The sequence below is a fragment of the Octopus sinensis genome, linkage group LG11 (assembly GCF_006345805.1).
Source record: "Octopus sinensis linkage group LG11, ASM634580v1, whole genome shotgun sequence".
Lineage (NCBI taxonomy): Eukaryota > Metazoa > Mollusca > Cephalopoda > Octopoda > Octopodidae > Octopus > Octopus sinensis.
In genome coordinates, this window is record NC_043007.1 from 48519682 (window position 1) to 48539509 (window position 19828).

General features: G+C 35.7%; 1 protein-coding gene and 1 long non-coding RNA gene across 6 annotated transcripts in view; one reads left to right on the top strand and one right to left on the bottom strand.

Moving 5' to 3' along the window:
* LOC115217389 (transmembrane protein 229B-like) overlaps positions 1-19828 on the bottom strand; it is a 94373-nt gene that overhangs the window by 26858 nt on the left and 47687 nt on the right. The gene's annotated exons all lie outside the window — the stretch shown is intronic.
* On the top strand, positions 1509-10415 carry LOC118765419. The gene is made up of 3 exons (XR_005001282.1): positions 1509-1519; positions 7664-7673; positions 10281-10415. It is a non-coding gene; the product is annotated as an uncharacterized LOC118765419 (long non-coding RNA).

Sequence of the window (19828 nt, forward strand, 5' to 3'; positions counted from 1 at the left end):
GAACTGCTTAAGTTACAGGGACGTAAGCAAACCAACACCAGTTGTCAAGTGGTGGTAGGAGACAAAGACAGACACAAAGTCTCACTTACACACCACACAAATATATATACAACAGACTTCTTTCAGTTTCTGTCTACCAATTCCACTCACAAGGCTTTGGTCAGCCCAAGGCTATAGTAGAAGACATTTTCCCAAGGTGCCATGCAGTGGGACTGAACCTGCCATGCCTTTTTTACTTGTTTCAGTCATTGGACTGCAGCAATGCTGGGGCACCACCTTGAATAAATCTACCTAATTACTAGGGTAATTTTTTTTAAACCTTAAAAATTGCTTAATTTTAACCTTATTTTCTAACTTTATTGACAGATTTTAACCTTATTTTTACTAATATATCCATAAATATTAGGGAGTTCACTCTCGTTTTGATTACTTTATGAGTATTATCAATGCTATTTTAAAAAACAACTATTGTGGAAATTTATTATACTACAATATAATGTTTTATATTTGTAAGCAAAAACTATCTTTTGCGAGGAACTTTTTCAGCATCAAAAAACTGCATTCTACAGAAGCTGATATCACTTGACGTATCAGATCTGTTTATTCCATGGATGAAATTTTGGGATTCATTAGTTGAATTATTGAATTAATTTGGTTTTTATTGAATCTAAAATCAATGTAATTCATGATGCAACATGGGTCTTTGTTGAATTTCAATTGTTTGAGGCTTTTGTAAGCATCATAGTTGGTGAAAGCTGTTGACTTAGCTTTCAAAATCAATTCTTTCAACTGCAGATTGTTTGAACATATTTGGATGAGGTTAGTCCTGATCTCAAGGTTTCACACAGCTTCTGTCATTCTCTGCACCAAAATGTCTTCATCTTCCAAACTTTCTACAATTTTTGTAACCTTTGCAAGGTTCTTACATAGTAATTTCAGGCATCCAACTAGCTGCCCCACCAGATCACAAGTGGCTGAGGCAGATATTTGTGTGTTTTGAATTGCTCCCAGTAGTGTTTGTTTTTTTATAGTGGCAGCCTTCATGGGGTAATCAGACAATCCACTGCAGGATAGAAAGCCTTTATTTTTAGAGCACAGTTGTGCAATAGGTGGGAGAAGCAGGTTACATGAAAGAGATTAAGATACTTGGAATGTTTCTCCAGCAGCTACCATATACCAAGTAGCATCATACAAGAGTTGGAGAAAATTTTCTCCTGGAACCACCATACTTCTTAACAAATCATCAATGATCTGAGTGATGACTGTGGCAGTTAGAGCTGATTTGAGTGGCAAACATTCAATTAAGAATGTTTTTTGAGGATTTTAAGCTGAACCAATGAGTACATTGACAATTTTTTTGTCATTGATCTCACTTTCATCAACAATTAAAAATACATTTTAATCAGCCAAGCAACTCTTACAATTTTCAACCATATTTGCACTAAACATATCATGTTTTTGGCAGGTAGATTGAGATGGCAATGGCTTATTGAGAGAATCAAACAGACTTCTCACACTTGTATTAGTGAACTTGTGCAAAGGAATGCTAGCCTCAAGAAACACTATGGTCAACATTGCACCCCAAGATTTATCATTTTTGGTAAATTCAAATGATTTGATAGGTGGCTGTACAATTTTAGTAGTCTTTTCAATATGGTTTTGATATTTTTGCTCACTTTATGTGACTCAACAAAATGCCTTTTATTGCATTTGACATCAACAAGGCACAGTCTGCAGTGTTATTGTGATTTGATACAAATTCTTTTGAAATTTTTTCTGTAAATTCAAGGGCTTTTGGCTTTTGACTTGTTTTTGGCTTTGATATCTGATTTAAGAATAAGAAAATCATAAAATATATATCAAAATATTGAGAAACAGCTAGCATACTGTACATTTACATATAGTGAAAAGACTAGCAAGGAAAAATACTCACTTTTGATGGTAAATTTAAAATTCCTAAATAACAGGTGTAAAGAATTAAAACTATAAGTATATACACTTACAATTGGATGATAATAAATAATTATATTCTTAAAGAGGCCTGTTTTATGAATCAGAAAAAAGATGTAAATAATCACTATTAGTGTTTGGTATTGATCACCAATAACTAATATTGGTAAATGCACCTTGAAGTCAGAAATTTGTCTTATAGAAAAACTAAACAGATATGCTAGACTTTTGTTCAAATGACTGGATGCACATGGTGTTAAATAATTTAACATTGACGGGTAAGACAAGCCATAGACAGTGCTAAAAATAGCTCCAAAGCTGTAGTCCAATACAATAGCTCCTCCAAAAAATTAGTAGGAAAAAATATGTATGAAATTAGGTTTCATCAATACATAAAAATATATATCAATGAATTTATTTATTCTTTTCAGTAACTAATCATAAAAAATTTTCTTTTTAGTGAATTTCCTTTTTTTAACCTTCTTTTAACTTTATTGCATGATTTTAACTTTATTAACTTAAAGAAGTGATTAATTACAATGATTAATTGTAAAGAAAAAAGGTTTTCATCTCTAGTTTTAACCTTCAAACAAATGTTTTTATGAATTTTAACTTCTTGGTAAAACAATGCATTACTCATTAGTTATTTCTTAAGTCTGGGAACTTATTCTCTTGGCCTCTTCCACCAAATGGCTAAACTACAAGGACACAAACAAATCAACTCCAGCTGTCAAGTGGTTGCGGTGGGACATGGATGAATGGAAACACACACATACACACAGTCTTTCAGCTCAGTCTACCAAATCCACTCGTAAGGCTTTGCTCAGCCCAGGGCTATCATGAGAGACACTTGCTAAAGGTGCCATGTAGTGCAACTGACAAATTGTTAAAAATGAGAACAATGTTAGAAGCTTATATAGTAAAAGGTGGTGGATTAGCAGAAATGACAAAGTGATAGACAAAATGCCTTACTATGACCACATTAGTGTTCTTTCTTGGTTCAAATCCCACAGAGGCCAACTTTAGTTTCATTGTTCTGGTATCAATAAAATAAAGTACCAACCATGTACTGGGAATAGATTGTTGTAGTTACTCTAAAACAATAAAAAAACACTGTATTCCTCCCCTTCCCCTAACCGCTTGTCTTTTTCTAGCCTACTCTCACACTTACCATGATAATAATATTGGTTTCAAATTTTGGCACAGGCCGGCAATTTCTGGGGAGAGGCAAGTCAATTACATTGATCCCCGTTAATCAACTGGTACCTATTTTATCAACCCCGAAAGGATGAAAGGCAAAGTTGACCATGGTAGAATTTGAACTCAGAATATAAAGACAGATGAAATGGCTCTCAGCATTTTGCCCAGCATGCTTGTAATTTTGCCAGCTTGCCACCTTCATAATAATAATATTAATAATATTAATTTCAGACTAACAGAAGCTAGACAGCCTGATTTAGTAGTAGCAGACAAAGAGAATAGAAACTGCCAGGTAATTGACTTTACTGTCCCAAACGATAAGAAAATTAATATGAGAGGTAGAGATAAAATAACAAAGTACCAGGGTCTAGCTATCGAATTACAGAGCCTATGGATAGTGTGGGTAAAATATATCCCTGTAGTTATAAGAGCATTAGGAACTATCTCTAAAGATTTGAACAGATGAATAGAGGAAATAGGCATAAAACCTAGTTTATTGCAGCTCCAGAAAAGAGTATTATTAGGAACAGCTAGGATAATTAGGAAGGTTCTTGACATCTAAGGTTACTTGTTGTAGCTTGATGTCAGGAATTTTTTTCCCAACAGTCTAATCTGTGGTGCATATATGAAATAATAATAATAATAATAATCCCATCCACTACCAATAATCTTCATATCTACTTTCTGAGGAAAAACAGCCAACTCTGCTCAGACATGCTATCCATATATCAACAACAAATGTGTAGCAGACACATCTATTACCATAGCAACAAAGTATAGCATGCTGTTAAAAATATAAAGATCTCCAATTGTTATAGACAGAGAGAAAATTATTTTTAAGCCCAGATCAGTCCTTATCCATTAGTGCTTTGGCTAAAGATATGCAAACACTGACCATGTTTCCTTCATCATCATTATCATTGTTTAACGTCCATTTTTTATGCTGGGCATGGGTTGGATAATTTGACAGGAGCTGGCAAGCAAGAGAACTGATCAGGTTCCAGTCTGATTTTGGCTTGGTTTCTATGACTGGATGCCCTTCCTAATGCCAACCTTTTTACAGAGTGCACTGGGTGCTTATTACATAGTGCTGGCATGGATGCTACTATGTGACACTAGCAAAGCTTTTTATGTGACACCAGTTTATGTGGCACCGGTTTGCAGGCCAGTCTTCCTTAGAAATTCAGCCATGCACAAGTAAATGGCAGAAGTAGCTTATGATTCTCTACGACTCTCCTTATTTCTAAATAACATACCTAAGACTTATACTACAGCAAAACCTCAATTAATGTTCTTGAATAGTTTCTAAAAATTGCAGCACTAACTGAGTAAGCACTATACGAGGTAATTACAGCATAGTATAAATTGAGTATTGAGCTAGATAGGTTATTCTTAACGGTTATACAAATTCAAATATGTAAGATGTTGTGAAACTATTGAAACATCTAGAAACTCACAGCTGCACCCTCCAAACACTTTTAAAATTATGTCAATATGATGTTACATACTGTCAGTTAGAGTTAAGATAAAATTAGAAACCTAGTTTAGTTAAGATATATTGTTACTAATAAATCATGACACAGATTAAACTAATCAACTTTTAATAATGAGTACTACTGAGTAGTGAATAATTCATTGCATTACTTGTGTGAAGTATTGAACCTATGACCTCTTGTGAACTTCCAGCACTTCACCATGATCTAGTGTCAAAAATAAGTGTTTTATGGCTATTTCAACAATTTGGTATATGATTCAGTAATTAGAAATAAGTGTTCTGTATATTTTTCACTATGAAATTTAGGTCATGGTTTTATTATGCTATGTACTCTGTCATCGCCTTTAAGGCAACTAAAGTCATTAAACACACAAACTCATGCCACTACCACCACACACACACACACATCTATACACAACTCACCACTACCATCACACACACACCACACCAACACACACTGCACAACCCAATCCTTCCATCTTCACATTGTACACAACAACTTGCCCTTTCAAATTGTTCAACTATGCGGATTTAGAAATATCTGTTAGAAATAGCAGCTAAATCTGCCATTTTTAAAAAAAGGAAGAGCACATTAGATAATGATGTCCTAGACATTAGGCCTGAAACAGAAGTGTTAGTAGGAGTGAGTATAAGAGATTTGCTTAATGAAGGACTGACCGACTGACCAGGAACTAAACAACAATGTGCAAGACCCTCCATTTCTCCATCACACAGTACAGCATGCATATCCCACTTCCTGTCAATTATGACTGCAAGAGAGTGGACTGTATTAAAACATTCAAGTGTTAAACTGCACATTAATCTTTAAACAAGGCTCAAGGTTCAAAATAAATACCAGAAGGAATTTTATTCAAAATAAATACCAGAAGGAATTTTATTCTACACTAATAATTCTGCAAATCTACTAATAAGCATTTTGTTTATACTCCTATGATTTTGTTCATTGACTGCCCTATAATAATAATGATGATGATGATGATCATGATGATGATGATCCTTTCTACTAAAGACACAAGGCCTGAAATTTTGGGGAAGGGGACTAGTCAATTACATCGAAACCCCACCCCAACCCCAGTGTTTCACTAGTACTTAATTTATCGACCCCGAAAATATGAAAGGCAAAGTCAACCTCAACAGAATTTGAACTCAGAACATAAACCCATACGAAATGCTGCTAAGCATTTTGCCTGGTATGGTAACAATTTTGCCAGCTCACCACCTTCATAATAATAATAATAGTAATCACTTATCTGTTTTCAATGCTGGGCATGGGTTGGGTGGTTTGACTGAAAACTAGTAAGCCAGGGAACTGCACCAGGTTCCAATTTGATTTGGCATGGTTTCTATGGCTGGATGCCCTTCCTAATACCTATTTCTTTACTACCCACAAGGGGCTAAACACAGAGGGGACAAACAAGGACAGACAAACGGATTAAGTCAATTACATCGACCCCAGTACATAACAGGTACTTATTTAATCGACCCCGGAAGGATGAAAGGCAAAGTCGACCTTGGCAGAATTTGAACTCAGAACGTAACGGTAGACGAAATACGGCTACGCATTTCGCCCAGCGTGCTAATGTTTCTGCCAGCTCGCCCCTTTCTAATGCCAACCACTCCCAGAGTGTAGTGGGTGCTTTATAATGGCAACTTCACTAGCACTGGTGGCACGAGAAAAGTACCCAGTGGCATGCTGTAAAGTGGTGAACATTAGGAATGGAATCCAGCAGTGGAAACCATGCCAAAGCAGGCACTGGAGCAAGATACAGTCCTTGGACCCATGGAACTTGGACATTAAATGATGATGATAAAAATAGCACTGCCAGGTACAGCACACTTCTTACATAGAGTATTTCAAATACATTAAAAATACCACCACCAAAACAAACCACAGTACATACCAAAGACACAGAGAGCTGCACTGAGTAGAGGAGTGAAAGCATACAATAGGTATAAGATTACTGAACAACAACAATAATAATTAATAATCCTCTCTACTAAAGGTACAATGTCTGTAATTTCGTGGGAGGAGTAAGTTGATTACATCTACCCCAGTGTTTAACTGGTACTTATTTTATCAACCTTTGAAAGGCTGAAAGGTACAGTCAACCTTGGTGGAATTTGAACTCAGAATGTAGAGACAGATGAAATACTGCTAAGCATTTTGCCTGTCGTGCAAATGATTCTGCACATCCTAAAAACACTGTCAACTTGAGAATATTTAAGCCACAAAACCTTTTAAAATCACAAATAGTACAACAAATGTTTAATGTAATTTTAATTCTCAGTACTTTGTTTCCTTTTCGTGAAACATATTGCTACTCATAAATTAACCCCCGCAGTAAAATGTCTAACATGCTGTTTCTTGAGGTTTATGGGTGATATATGAAACAGCTTGTTTAAAACAAAGCAACAACAACAATGAAAACATAATAATAATGGTTCCAAATTTTGGTACAAGGCCAGCAGTTTTTTGAAGGGAGGGGAGAGTTAATTACATTGACCACAGTGTTCAACTGGTACTTATTTTATTGACCCCCAAAAGGATAAAAGGTAAATTTGAGCTTGGCAGAATTTGAACTCAGAATGAAAAGCCAGAAGAAATGCCGCTAAGCATTTTGCCTGGCAAGCTAATGATTCTGCCAGATTTCTACTAAAGGCACAAAGCCTGAAATTTTAGGGGGTAGGGAACTAGTTGGTTACATTGACCTGACCCCAGTGTTTCACTGGTACTTAATTTATCAACCCCGAAAATATGAAAAGGCAAAGTCGATCTCAGCGGAATTCGAACTCAGAATGTACACAGACAAAACACTGCTAAGCACTTTGCCCGGCACATTAACAGTTCTGTCAACTTGCCACCTTTTTTTTTTTATTGTTATAGTAGTAGTAGTAGTAGTAGTAGTAGTCATAATAATAATAATAATAATAATAATAATAATAATAATAATTGCAGCGTGGAAGTTGTTTGCAAGCCATTTAAGAAACACACAAAAGCTGTTAACAGGTTGCGGTCTTAAAGTGACGAAAATATTTTGACAAATTAAACTTAAATGTTGAAGTGAATCGAACGGCTTTTGTGTGTTTCTTAAATGGCTTACAAACACCTTCCACGCTGCAACTGCTTTCATTTCAGCACACAATCTCAGATCAAATCACTTGCTATGCAAGTACATCTCCATAATAATAATAATAATAATCCTTTCTACAACAGACACAAAACACGAAAAAGGCCTGAAATTTTAGGACATGGTAAGATTCTAAACTTCTGGTTAAAATAATTATCAGGGACACATGAGGTGTGAGTAGAGGGAACAGCAGACAATACCACTAAGGAGGAAACCATCTTAATTCCCAAGACAGTAAGCCCTAAAATCTACAGACTAATAACCAGTCTGGTAGGGAAACAGCAGTCAACAGGGGAAGTAATCAAAAGGAATGCTGAAAAATTTGAAAGCAATAAAGAAATAAAGCGCTACTGATCACAAGAAAAGAAGACACCAAGGAAATGTTGAACAGGACTGCTGCTAAATTTGAGAAGCAAAAAGTTTCAAGTTCAAGAGAAGAGAAGGAAAAAATATGATAAAGAGTAGGAGGTCAACTAACAGACAAAAAAAAAAAAAGCATTCATTAATGCTTGTAACCAAAGTAGTTCCCAGAATGAAGATACTTCATTATGCATTTGCAGATCAAGTGAAAAAGTTGGTGATCCAATGGCTCAAAATGTCTAACTGCAGGTTTATGGAGTATTTGGCTGTTACACTAGATGTCAAGAAGGTGTTCACAGAAGTTATCCCCAATATGACAGTAATTTTGACCCGATAGTAAATAAGATTGGTAAGGGATACAGTCAAAGTGACTTGTCATTGGGTTTGGGGTCTAGTTATGAATAAACCACTGTTGGAGAAGAAGCAAAAGTAATATATACTGTAGGAGTATTTGAAGAGGACAGTGCAATGCTGTAGGGAGTTTTTGATCAAGAGGTTTTACTAGATCTTAATCTGTTTCAAAAGAGGGGATAACTGGGAAAAATAGGAGCAATTTGAAAGTCAGAAGAAAGGAAGTGAAAATTGCAGGTGGTGGAGGTATATACCCTGTTGAAGCAGCAGAATAACAAGTGGAAGTTGTTATTGGTGGGGTGTGCATATCAGACAGTTGGAAAATTATGAGAAGATATCAGTTTTAGTGAAATGTGGAATTGTTAAGGTAGGAATAAGTCAATGGCTTCATAACTCACTATGGTAGGAATGCGACAGTGACAGATAAGTTAGTGAACAGTGATGGCAGAAATGTCAGAGGTGGTAAGAGTAAATTCCAGAACAAGCAGGGAAGGTGTTGACACAGACTATAGTTCCTAGTTAGACAGAGAGATCAACAATAGTTCAATTATATACAATGACAACTGAATTGAAGTATGTAAGGTCATATAGTTTGCTGTACTGCAGGCAAAGGAAGTTAGAAAATAGCCTAAACTGTTATGCAATATTTCACTGATGAGGTTTAACAAGACTAAAACATATCTAAAATTGTCCTTGAAAATTTACTCCTGTTACATTCTAATGTAAATTAAATTCCAGGGCTGTCCCCACTATCTTTTTTGACAGGAAATAGTCATTAATGTTCTTTAGCTTCTGATACACAATAGAGAAATAGCCCAGTTTTTATCCTCCTCTATGTCATGTGATTTTAGCATTTCTTTTTCTTATTATTTTTACAAACCTTCTGAGCTCATTGCCACTTCCACTTCTACAACGAAAATCAGAATACCTGGATTCTGATGGTCCTTCTGTATTCACCTAAGATAAAGGCAGCACACAGACAGTACAAAGTTACAACAGCTACAAGGTGTTGTATATATCAGACAAAATAGTAAGCAACTGGACAGTTGAGTGACAGTAAAGACAATCTTAGTGACAGCAAAGACAATCACTGAAAGAAAAATTATTTGGGAATGGAGAAAATAGGACGAAGTATGAAAGAACATGAGAATGAAAAAACAAACTTTATCCTAAATCAGTAAATTACCAAAAATGGGAGGAACATAATTATGGACACACCAATCGATGAACTGTGGGTGTAGAGTTTTCAAAGGTGACAATGTGTGAAGTAAGAGGACTGATTAGCAGGAAAAGGGGTAATATACAAGCAGATGAACTTACTGGGATTTGGAACAACTATATCACGAGAAAGTATAAAGACCAGGAGACATTTGAAGAGTAGGAGTAAAACTGGAGTTTTATAAATACATGATTCATACCAGGAAGGAAACAAATATTGAATGAGGGCAAATAAGCAACATAGACAAAGTGTAGTGTAGTTAACATCTGATGTGTCATCAAATGGAAGTCTTGAAAACTGAAGGGGCAAAGGCAGAGGCTAAAAAAACAGGTGAGCATGAACACCCGACCCCTATTATACTGTCATTTTGGCCTGTTGTGCAGATAACACAAAATTCAGTCTTTTACTAAACTCTAAACAGAAACAATGCCTAAATTTATTATCTCAGTTGATGTTTTTTTCATATTTACCACAAAAAGTGGATGGATAAAGGGAGAAGGAAACTTAGGTTGGAGATAAAGCATGATTTCAGCATCATTTTGACCTGTTGATAAAGTCACCATCATCTTAAAGTCCACTTTTCCATGCTTGCATGGGTCAGACCAAATTTCTTGAGGCAGTTTTTCTACAACCAAATGCCCTTCCTGTTGCCAACCCTTACTTTTTTCCAAGTAAGGTAATATCTCCCCATGACTAGACACATTTTGGTGCAAGATTTTAAATAAAAAAAACACCACTTGTAAGATGATAACACTCATTTACAATTATCAAGTAATATCAAGACAAAGAGATACTATATACACATACATAAATATATATATGACAAGCTTCTTTCAGTTTCTGTCAATCAAATCTAACACATCTTTGGGCTGCCTAAGGCAACTGTAGAAGACATTTGTCCAAAGTGCCATGCAATGGAATTGAACCTAAAGCCATTTGGTTGAGAAGCAAACTCCTTAACCACACAGCCATGCATGTACCTATTCACTAATATGGGAGACCATAAAATAGGACCAAGAAAGGAAAAGCTACAGCAATTAAAGACTAAATAAGAGAGAGGCAGGTGATAAACAGAAAGGCACTTCCAAAATGAGTTAAATGAGAAGAAAGGGTGTACCAGTATATAGTTGCTCATCCCGACAGAAATAGTACACAAATTCCCTCAAACCATACTACTACTGTTTTAACAATGGAAGTCCTAGGTATACACAAAGATGGAGTAGTCAAGGTTAGAACACTTTTGATCTCTATAGCAAAGACACTGAGTCACTAATTCAACAACCTCTTCAGAAAATATATATTAACCATCACAGTCTACATAGGGCAAGTGTTGTTTAGCCACAGGTCAGCTCTCATCAGTATTTCAGACATGATCACAGCATTCCAGACATGACTATCCTATCATATTTTTAAACAACATTTTTATAATCATATTATCCAATGGCTTAGTGTTGTTTGAGGATCAGCTGACTGTTATTTCTAACAAATCAAGCAACTAAGAAGAGGTTTCCTCATTGTTTAGACTCCCTTCTTGTAAGTGTGATCTGAGGGAAGATCCAGCTACTGTTTATTGTTTTTTTTTTTTTTTGATAGGTCACATCAAAGAACCACACAAAGATTTCCCTTACTGGTTCATCTTACCTTTTAACCTTTTACAAGATGGCATGATATGTATGACATGAGAATAGATTTTGTTTCTATTTCTTGTAGACCAAGTATCCATATAGAGGCATAGCGCTGACATTTGAGGTAGAGAAAATGACAGTAACAAATAAAATCTGTGCTTCCAGAAGCTGGGAAACAGTTAAGTAATTTATCCACGAGAGTAAATGGAAATATGGTGCTAAGGTAGAATTTGTGATGGCTAAGAGAAATTGGCAGTTAACCATGATGAGTGGAAGACTGCAAGTCACATGTACCCTGAGGTATTTGGAGAATGGTATATAAAATATGTACCCATCATTCCATTTGTAAACAGCACAAAGATAACAACACATAATCACCAAGGTAAACATAACTTTCTTGTAAATATAGACACCCATTCTGATTTCTTTTATTTTATGGACTTTTTTGCCAAAATAGAATTTTAAGAGGTTATAACTGATTCAACAATTTCTTACATCAGCAGATTATCACAAATTTTTAAGTAGATGAACTTTAATTCAGTAATGCTAATCAAAACTTCTGAATAATCCTCGTTACTTCTTGATACACATGAATACTTATTAACCCTTTAGTATTCAAATTACTGTCAAAAGTAATGCTTTTTGAGATTCTGATGATCTGGTTGCTTATTTTTATACTGACATTGTAGCATAAGTGTGAGAGGTTGAACTTGGCATGTTTGAACATAAAACAAGTTGGATGTTTTAGATGGATATGGCCAGTTTAAACTCCTCACTACTTCTTGATACTCCTCGTTACTTATTTAACATTCCTCTTTACTTCTTGATATTATTCACTACTTGTCAATATTCCTCAGTTATTTTTTATACTTCTCTCTTCCTCATTACTTCACTCACAAAGATACTGAGCAGCCAGAAGCTATAGGAGAAAAACCTATAGCAACTAAATCTCCCTCTAATCAATCTACTATAATAAAAAAAAACAAAGACACATTACACAAGGAATGATCATAGTTGGAAGACTTTTCATTACAGGTCTGCTTGATCAAAACTGACGTGGGGTTACACAAGACCAACCCCTAGCTATGAAGGTCACCTGACCTAGGGCTAGACAAGAACTTACCCCCATCCCTCGCCATTATATATATTTATATAGGAGATACCATTATTAATGTTCACACTATAGAACTGGTTTGTTAATTAATTACCTCACATATAATATCTCTGCTGCTGCTGCTGCTGTTATCATATAATTAATCAGTAAATTGCAAATCATCAATACCAGAAATAGATCACATAAATAACAAATATTAAGTAGTAAAACAATAACAACTACAAGTAAAACTAATAATCTTGCTGATGTATTTAGCAGGTACATTTTTAGTACATTTTAAACTTTGGTTGTTCTCTAACACATACACACACACACATATGCTCAACTAACACTGCTCTTTCTCCTCCTCTCTATCTCATTGTTTCACTCTCTACCAATTCAGGTGGTGGTAATGTAGCTGTAGTACTCCAGCTGAAGCAGCAGTAAACAACTATGATAATATTATTGCCAAATAATAGATAAAACAGATAATTAAAATGATGATGAAACAACAACAACAACCATAATGCAAGACTATTAAACATCAATGTGTACAAGTTTTTTTTCTTTGCTTACTAGGGCTAAAGAGATAACTCTGTCTTCAGTTTTAATGGCTTGTTGAAGTTGTTTAGCCTTGAGTCAGCTCTGACTGAGTAGATCTATAATCAAAGCCATTCCAGCCATGACCATTGTCTTTTTCTTATCTGCAGAGAACCCATGACCACATTATTGAATTGTTCTTTTCTAAGATGGCATGGTGTGATTTGAGGAAGATTTAGCTGGTATTTCTAGCAGGTTTAGCAACCACATAGAGGCTGGATATGGTTGCCTTTTTGGGTCAATTTATGGACTATATAGTGAAGTATGAGATCACAAGTTCAATCTTTGCTCAAGTATTGATTACATCCTTGTACTCTGCCAGTCTAGCTAAATCCTTCACTGGGAATTCATAATATCCAAATATATAGTGCTTGATAAAAGATTTTTGTTGTGCAGCACCAGGGCAATATCAAATAAATAGACCTGCAATAGAGACTGTCCAGCTTTCTTCAGAAGAGGAAAACAAAAATCTAACAGTTTCCATCAGTGACATACAAAGGGGAGATAATTACAAGAACTCAACTTTTTTTTAATTGTTTCAGTCATTTGACTGCAGTCATGCTGGGGCACAGCCTTCAAGAATTTTTAGTTGAATGAATCAACCCCAGGACTTTTTTTAAGCCTGGTACTTATTCTATTGGTCTCTTCTGCCAAACAACTGAGTTATGGGGATGTAAACACACCAACACCAGTTGTCAAGTAGTGGTGCAGGACAAACGTAGATACACACACACACATACACACACGATGGGCTTCTTTCAGTTTCCATCTACTAAATCCACTCACAAGGCTTTGGTTGGCCCAAGGCTATACTAGAAGACACTTGCTCAAGGTGCTATGCAGTGGGATTGAACCTGGAATCATGTCATTGGGAAGCAAGCTTCCTACCACTCAGCCTATGAGAATCTTTAAAAAAAATCAATCCTTATGCTTAACGTAAAATATGATCTTTGTTAGTGATAATGACAGCAACAGACATGTCTTAGTATTACTAACATGAACACAATAAGTAGACAGATTTTCACATATAAAGACAGGGTCCTGAAGATTTTCAAATAGTAGTAATTAAAATTTTAATTAATTAATTTTATTCTCTATTAACCACCATTTACTACATGATCTCAAGTATTTTTTTTTTACCATACTTAACAAGGTGAAAGTCATCTCATAAGGATTTGACTATGTTTAGTAGATCCACAGACCATGTAGGAGCTCTTTTGATGACTCAGATAACTTATTTATGTCAGGGTTTGTTATTACCTCAATGAACTCCATTTGATCCATGCAAGACGGAAAAGTGGATGCTAAGATGAAAATAATGATATATGAACACATAATTGCACATTAATAAGTACTGTACCATCACTGAATGGTTTTGAATAAACTGTGGTTTATCCAGAGTCTATTTTCACTGCAAATTTTCACTGTAACTCATGTTGCAGAGGAAATTTATCAGTGACCAACTTGCAACAAAAATTTTGACATCACATGAAATAAATTTGAAGTGATATATATTTCTTTATTGCCCACAGAAGGCTAAACATAGAAGGGGACAAACAAGGACAGACAAAGGGATTAAGTCGATTACATCAACCCCAGTGCATAACTGGTACTTATTTAATCGACCCCGAAAGAATGAAAGGTAAAGTCAACCACAGCGGAATTTGAACTCAGAATGTAACAGCAGACGGAATACCACTAAGCATTTCACCCAGCATGCTAATGATTCTTACAGGCACAGTTGTAGTTGTGTGGTAAGAAGCTTGCTTTTTAATCACATGGTTCTGTGATTGAGCAAGTGTCTCCTACTATAGCCTGGAGTCAACCAAAGCCTTGTGAATGGATTTGGTAGATGAAATCTGAATGAAACCTGTTGTGTGTGTCTTTGTGTCCATGTTTGTCCCCCACTACCACTTGACAACCAGTGTTGGTGTGTTTACATCCCTGTAACTCAGTGGTTTAGCAAAATAGATCGATAGAAAAAAATACCAGGTTTAAAAAAAAAGTAACTGTTGGGGTCAATTCATTCCACTAAAAATTCTTCAAGACAGTGCCCCAGCATGGCCACAGTCTAATGAATGAAACAAGTAAAAGGGGAAAAAAAGATGACTGTAGCTTTATGAGTAATGTAATTGAAAGAATGGCTGTTCTGTGATGAAATTACATGACAAGTAAGAAAACTGAAAGGAATTTATTACTTCTTTTAAACCATTTCTCATTCTTTTGAAACTATATCATTAACCCTTTCATTACAATATTTCTGTTGGAATAAATCAGCCTTTGTTTCAATCAATTGTGAAAATAATGATGAATTTAATAAAATAACTTCATCATTATTGAGCTGTTGTTTAGAATATAACATGAATTTTGATGGAAAATTTTAATTTAGATCACTTTGAACAGGAAGTGTGTATCGGGGCTGTCTAAGGTAGGTTGGTATCAAAAGAGTTGAAGAGTAAAATAACCATTTATAGACTTGAACAAAGTCACTGTAATACTTCATTGTTTCAATTCATTTTACCATCATCTCCCTTTTCATATATTTTTTATTAATACTATCCTCTTTCTCTTTAACTCTCTATAAATATATATATAAATCTTGTCCAACCTTTCTGCATGCCATACTTTAACCACAAGCCTCAGCATCTACCTCTAATATATTGAACAGGTTTCTTTCATAAAACAGATGCTGTGCCAACTCCTCACATCAAAGTGAATGGAAAAAAAAATTAAAATCAGCACAAGAAGAGCAAACAGATTCAACATTATTTGGCAACTGCAAAACTGCATGCAGGTTAAAATCTCTAGACTATTGAGCAAGAAATCACCTTGAAGAATTGATTCCTTCCCACAGAAGAAAGAAGTTATAGATGTAATAATGTTGAAAGATATAATATTCATAGTTTCCAAAAGATAGCAGGAATAGCAGAGAAGTAGTTAGATATGAAACAGCATTTCAAACCCACAGACTCAGTTTGCCAAACACTTACAGTCTTGATGTCTATGTAGATATATCCACTTGTAAGGAGTAATGTAATATTATGAAATGTAACTGCTATTTCCAACATGTCATGCAACTATAATGAGGTTTCCTTATTGACTAAGCACTGATATAATTTAGTTCTTAATTGTAGTACTATTTCCAGTGATCTGCTGTGGCTGACACAACTTTTTACATCCACCATGTTTCATCATCCATTCAAATTACATGAGCCAAAAGAACAGCCCATAGCCTTCAGTTGAATGCTGTTGTTGGTCGGAAACTTTGGTTCCTTAAATGAAAACAATACTGTCATGCCAGTTATCAGGAATATAAACAAAAGTTTGAAGTTACAAACTGACTCATGATGACAGGAAGAACAGAGCTTAGTCTGTACATGATGATACATAGAGAAACTGAGACACACAGACCAACAGACACAGAAACATAGATAGAGAGAGAGAATAAGAAAGGCTGGGAGGGAGTGAAAGAAACTTTGTTTAAATTACATAGACAGTCATGTGCTTCTAGTAGTTTAGGTTACATAATTTGAAGAATGCTAGGCAGAGAGAGAGAGAGAGGAGATCAGGAGGGTTAAAGAAACAAATTATTTTCAGGTCCTCTAGAAACAAAATAAGCCGAGGTTCTAAACAAGATCTAACAACCATTGGGTAATATACACAACAATCAAAGATTACTAATATACACACACACATACCTATTTAGCTACGAATAGTGTAGGTGCATAACTCAGTGGTTGGAGTGTCAGGCTTACAATCGTGAGGTTGCGAGTTCAATTCTCAGTCTGGGCTGTGTGTTGTGTTCTTGAGCAAGACACTTTATTTCACATTCCTCCAGTTCACTCAGCTGTAGGGTTGTGATATCATTGGTGCCAAGTTGTATTGACCTTTGCCTTTTCTTTAAACATTGGGGGAGTGGAGAGGGGAGACTAGTATGTATGGGTAAGTGCTGATCTTGCCCAGACTTGTGCCTTGGAGAGGAACTTTCTAGCTGCAATTCAATGGTTATTTGTGACCAAAAGGGTCCTTACCCTTTTTAATAGCAAGACCTGCAAACAACAGCAGCCAATTTTCCTTCAAATCACAGCTTAGTGTCTTTAAAAATAAGGGAAGGAGACATTGGATAACATAGTCCTAGATACATAATGTCTGAAAAACAAAATAAATAAAGCAACATAACCATAAATGAAATGCCTCCGATTTTAAATTCTGTTCATTCAGAGCTGACAGCAATAGACAACAGACATCCATGTGGTTGCTTACCTTGCAAGAAATAGCAGTTTAAAAACGCCCTCAAGTTACACCCTTATTACCTTAAAACAAAAGGTATATTGGATAAGCTAGTTCTATATAACCTTTAAAAGTTGGGGTGGTTATAACTGGATTACCTTTGATCAAAGTTCTACTCAATCAATATTGAATTTGGACAAAAGAGATTAATGCAGGCCTCTATGTGGCAGTTTGATTGCTAGAAAATAGAAATTCAAATCCCAAACTATCATCTTAAAACAAAGAGGGTCACATTTGAGAAAGCAGATACATATATAACTGTAAAAATGTTGAACTGGTCATGGCTGGTTTACTTTTTGTCAAGAGTAACCTGAGGCTAAACAACAAGGCAGAACATAACAGACTGCAGATATACAGGCATAGTTATTTACAGTTATTGTTTAACCTCACACCACCCTAATCAAGCAGACCTATGACAAAAGTCATTCCAGCTATGACCACCCTGTCCTTTTTCAGGCAATGTATACACAACAACATTATCCAATGTGTCTGTTACTGTTTTCTGTATTTTGAGATGCTAGGGTATAACATGGGGGATACTTGGCAGTTATTGCTTGCAGATCAAGTGGCCATGTACAGGCTACCCCAATAGGTTGTTATTTCAAAAGTAGGCTGCATGAGTAAAGCATGGCAGATCAGAGACAGAAGGAAATAAGTTATATAATGCCAGGTAGCCATGTATGTCTTCTATAGCAAAACACTTGTTCCTGTTCCATTATCATACTTTAGTCTCATCAACACCTAGCATAAAGCCCACTCCTACTCCTCTAGTACAACCCCACTAAGTTGATTGTCTTTCATGTCACTTGCAACCTCACAAGTGCTGATGTCATGAACAAAGCACCCATGAAAAAAGCATTCTGTCAAGTGGCTGATGTTAGGAAAGGCATCCAGCCTTAGAAACCATGCTAAAGCAGACACTGGAACTTGATGCAGTCCTCCAGTCCATGCCAGTATGGAAGACAGAATTAAATGATGATGATTTATTAATAGGTGTGAGTTGAGACTGGTTGCTGATGCTGATTGCAGACTGCTATTTCTAGAGCTGATTGGTATTTATAGCACTGGAGGTCAACAGTTGTACATAGAAGACAACAGAATCTGTTGAGATTTTTGACAACTTTTATTCTTTTGATACAGAAGCAAAAGACAAATACTGTTGTTATTAGAAATGACACATGTTGAGAGAGTCTGGATGTTATTATTCTTGTAATTATAATCGTATCCAAAAGTTGTGTTGCTGTTGATAATTCATTATGTTGATTTCAGCTTGGTTCAGCTGCTGCTCGTGTCTGTTCACCATCCATTTGCAGTGTCGTCTCTTGCCTTCTCTGCTACATCCCAAAGCTCTTTGTATGGTAATCACATGTGTGTCAATTTTATACTGATTGAGGGGCTCAGAAAGGAGCACACCAAAAGCTGAAATTATTGCTGGAACATATTCCATGTGAAGTCATGCTTGGCCAAACTTTGTAGGCCATGTGGGTAACATTCTTTCTACACAAAGTCGTGATTGCTCAGCTTTTGTTGCTTATGTGAGTAACAGTCCAGTGAACCACAACATCAAGTGATTGTTGAATATTCCTACTACAATGATGCTACAGGAGATTCTGTTGACATTGTAGTTGTTCAACTCTCAAGTAAACTATGATCAAAGGTATTCCAGTCATGGTCCTCTAGCTTTTTTATTTTCCTGAGTGTTTGCAGGACTGTATTCTCCAAATGTGCCCCACCCTTTAAGGTGAGTGAAATTTGAGAGCTATTTCAAGGAGGTAGAACAGTTGTGCAGGGGCTCCCTGCTGGCTCATATTAATGGTGTTTCACCTGAAGTCAGCCCTGATCAAGCAGGATTATAATCAAAGATGTCTTAATCATGACCATTCTAGGTTTTCTTTTCTATATCAGTGACTATATTGTCCCAAATATCATTTACTTACGGCAACAGGATACAGTTTGAGGGAGACTTGGCTAATATATCTAGTAGATGAAATCTCCTTTATTGGCAAATATTGAAAAAGTGACAATAACCATATGGAGTCAGGAAATAATGAAGAAAATTAATTGCAACCTGAAAGTATCATTTGAGAATATAGCAACCAAATGTCCCTCAAATCATATTTACTGGTATTTTATATATTTAATATACTCTTCAAATCAATGTTTCAACAAAAATGAAGGGGGGGGGGGGGGTGAGTGAGAGAGAGAAAGGATCAACTTTTATCATGGGTTTGGTCAATAAGAAGTGATTTGGAGATGAATCAAAAGTCATTTAGAACTGGGGTGAGAGTCTAAACAACATCACTAAATTTTACAGTAATACTAGACTGTTATAGAACTGATAATATGATGAAAGACGGTGATACCAACGGACAGTAGCCATGGAAGATGTTGAACCAATGAAAACATGAGATATACAAAAAAATAAAGAATTACGATTCATAAAATGGTGATATATTGCAGATCCAGCCAACCCACACAAACATAAATAACGTTTAT